Below are 4218 nucleotides of genomic sequence, written 5' to 3'. Positions count from 1 at the left end.
CCTAACAAAACTACTGTGGGTCCCGATGGTTCCCACTATTTATTATCAAAATTTGCAGTCCAATATAGTCGACCTTCACCTTTTCAGACAAATTCTGCAATCTGGAATAGTTCCTACAATTTGGAGAACTTACCATGTTAAGTCCATTCCAAAGATCAATAAATCCAAATCTCCTAAATACCTGCGACCAATCTCCATCAGTTGTTCCTTACTGAAAATTTTTGAAAAAGTAATTCAGCCAACAATTACCCAGCATTGCTTTGAACACAGGCCCGAGTACCTGCATACTGTTCTGCACAGGTGACCGACAACTACCAATCCTCTGTATACCCTCTTCAGAATTCGACGCACCCTTAACACCTAAACACAGATATATTCCTCGACATTAAATCGGCTTATGACAAAATGCACCTCCCAGCTCTTTTTACCATTCTGAAACACTACTTCGGCCTGGCAGAAAACCTACTTCAAATTTTGAAGTTTATTTTACTTCCTAGATACCTACCTGTGACCCACAATGACTTTCAGGTAAACTATTGACGTCTCAAGAGGCATTCCGCAAGGAAGCGTACTGTCAGCTATCCTGTTTGCAACAGTTATGGAGCCTTTCCTAGCTCTTAATCCTAACTTTGTCTCTTATGTCGACGATCTAAAGTTCTACGTGAGCTCAGATCATAATCATAGGATTCATGATATCAATCAACAAGTTTCTAGGCAGATATTGAACATGGAAAATTATCTTGCCACAATTGGGCTGAATCTGAGCCCTTCCAAATCAACGCAATTGACGATAACCAAGAAGAGAATCAAAAATGATATCCAAATCTTGGTTAGAGAGGAGCCGGTGGAAAAAGTGACCTCTCATACTGACCGTGACCTCACCTGGGATGTTGGGCTCAATTTTCTGCCTCACTTTGTCAGGATGAGGCAGAAGGCGTATGCGGCTCTTTGGGCAGTGCAGAAGCTCGTTGGTGTGCATCAGCCAGCGCTGCTTGTTCGGCAGAAACAAATTATCTCCAAATCGATCCTACAAGCAAATCTGAGCACCACTCCCTGGAGACATATCATCATGACCAAAAATGTCCTCACGCTTGCACGGCTTCTAACGGGGCGAATCGATGCTCCATCGGTATCCACATTAATCCCTGGCCCAAGGAGGGGGGCAAGAGGGGAACACCCCGACTCCTATCTCCTTCTGCGTCTTACGTTGTCAAGCATTGATTCTCCGAGGAATAGGTTTCCAGCCAATTGTCTTCCGATCTTCAATAATTTTAGGATCAACCCTGATAGGTTCTGTGAAGACAAGCTTTACATGAAGGAAATCCTCAAGGACTGCTACCAGATAATGAATCTACAATTTGTATGATACTCACTTGCTTCTGGACATGACTGACTGTTTTTTTGTTTTTTTTAACTTGCCTATTTGTATTTGACAAAGACTTTTTATCTTCATGCAATTATATATTTTGTATATTACTGTATATTTTGTATATTATTGTATATTTAATGCTATAAATGTCTCGGATCGAGCACGCATGTACTCTTATTTATTGTACATGTGTTCTTCGCACTTTAGTCGGTAAATATTCACACCCTTCTGGCACAGAGCCGTCCTGGGGTAACCAATGGTTTCTTGGGAAATAAACTGATTTTAATAATAATAATAATAAAGCAGGAAAATGGACACCGAGAGGAAGACGATTGCGGAGTTTTGGGGAAATATCTGGAGCAGTGAAGTAAGACATAACAGCAGATCACCCTGGATAGTAGTAGAACGGAAGAAAACCAAGGATATACAAGAGATGAGGTAGACTGGGAGATTCGAGAAGAAGTAAAACAGTCGATCAGGAACACCCACAACTGGCGAACCCCAGGAATTGATAACATCCACGACCTACAACTACTGTACAAGAAGCTCACCTGCACACACAAGTACCTAGCAGAGAAGTTCACACGAAAGATAATACACTCGGAGACAATCCCGAAGTTCCTCACCGAAGGAGTCACATATCTGAAGCCTAAAGATGAAGATGCAAGAAACCTGGCGAAATACAGGCCAATCACTTGCCTTCCAACAATGAACATGATCCAGATCAGCTGCATAACCAAGAAGATATCAGACCACTTAGAGAGTCAAAACATAATGGCCGAACAGCAGAAAGGATGCAAGCGGAGGCGCAACGGATGCAAAGAGCAATTAACCCTAGATTCCGCAGTTATGCAGCAAGCCTACTAGAAGCACCGCAACCTATACAAGGCCTACATCGACTACCGCAAGGCCTTCGACTCCGTAACTCATAGCAGGCTAATAGAGACCCTGAATATCTAACAAGGTCAATCCGATAGTGATAAACGTTCAAGAAGCAACAATTGCTAAATGAAGTACCACCATTAAGGTCGAGAACATCACAACCAGGCCAGTCCCCATTAGAAGAGGAAGCTTTCAAGGAGATGTTCTGAGCCCACTGTGGTCCTGTCTAGCACTCAACCCGCTATCCACCATGCATAACGGCAGCAAGTATGGATATAATCTCAAAGAAGGAAGAAAGAACCTGTACACCCTCACCCACCTGATGGACATGGATGACATCAAGCTCTATGCGCCAACCGAGAAACAACTCCAGCAACTAGTCCGGATCACCGAAGAATTCAGCAAGGACACCAGGATGGAATTTGGTCTAGACAAATGGAAGACCCACACACCAGGGAAAATTAGTTGGACGAAACTACCAGCTGCTGACTGGTAAAGAGATTAAAGCTATGAAGAAGGAGAGACCTACAAATACCTAGGGATGATGAAGGATGGGCAGTTAGAACACAAGGAATTCAAGAAGTGCCTGACCGAAAAATATCATCAGAGACTCAGAAGCCTGCTGAAATCAAAATTGAACGGAGGGAACACATTTAAAGCCATAAACACCTATGCAGCTCCAGTATTAACATACGCCTTCGGGGTCATAGATTGGACTAACAACGAGTTAGAAGATATCATGTGAATGACAAGGACAATGATGACCAAGAGCCGCCAACACCACCCGAAGTCAGCAGTGGAGAGACTAACAATTGCTCGGAAAGAGGGAGGAAGGGACCTGATAGACTTGATAGGGCAACAGAAAACAGCGAGAGTTAACCTGAAGGATTACTTCGAGAACAATACAGACCCACTCCATCAGGTAGGCCATAAGGAAGATAGCTAAGTGGTTTACCCCACTCAACCTAAGCGATTAACCCCCACCCATACGTTACAAGAAACGAAGTTAGAAAGATGGACAAAGAAGACCCTCCATAGCAGACAATACAATGACCGCCATCGAGATCATATCGATAACATTGCTTCCAATGCATGGCTCACAAGCAGGACGCTCTTACTCGAGACTGAAGGATCCATGTTGACCATTCAAGACCAGGTAATCAACACCAGGAACTATAGAAAGTACATCGCAAAGGAGCCCGGAATGTCAGATGGCACATGTCGATGATGCCACCTCAGAAACGATCCAACACATCACCAAGGATTGGAAGGTGATCACCCAGACTGAATACACTAATAGACACGACCAGGTAGACAGAATCCCAGTAAAGCGAGGTAATCGGTCGCACCATTTTGTGCTCTGCTGAACGTAAGTTAAAAATAATAACTGATTAAATATTACTTGTTTTACCGGTAACTTAACTTAATACAGTCCTCTTTTGTACATATGATTTTAATGTTTGAATCTATATCAATGTTTATCGTCCTGTTGGATTTCATGTAATTGTTATTATGTTTATTGATCTGATCTCAGACACACTGTTAATGGTTACCTGTTGTGTATCTTGTTATTAATAAAAATAAAAATAAAAAATAAAAAATATATTTTCAACCACTGCAGATGTCCATTTGATACTGCAAGAATCCTTGTTCCAACACACGGCTAAATACCATAAAAGGGATAATAGTCGTTCACGTAAATAGATATCTTATATTATTATCATTTTTGAATGCTCTTTATGACGACTGGCACTCGCATATTCTGCATAGCTTCTATTAACTCCACTTATCCTCAGTAATCCTAGCCTACAGCGATCGTAGCGTTGTCTCTGCTGAGGGAAGAACACCTGTCCGCGTCTCAACGCCTTGAGCAGTGGCCGGATGGAACTGACGCTATTAACCCTATACGAAGTCTGCGTGAGTAGCACAGTGGTACCGTCACCGTCTTCCCCACACCGGGTGGAAAA

The sequence above is a fragment of the Mastigoproctus giganteus genome, chromosome 2, assembly GCF_048544385.1.
Source record: "Mastigoproctus giganteus isolate SK-2022 chromosome 2, ASM4854438v1, whole genome shotgun sequence".
Taxonomy (NCBI): Eukaryota; Metazoa; Arthropoda; class Arachnida; order Uropygi; family Thelyphonidae; genus Mastigoproctus; species Mastigoproctus giganteus.
The sequence above is the reverse complement of the archived record's forward strand: the minus strand, read 5'-3'. Positions refer to the sequence as shown.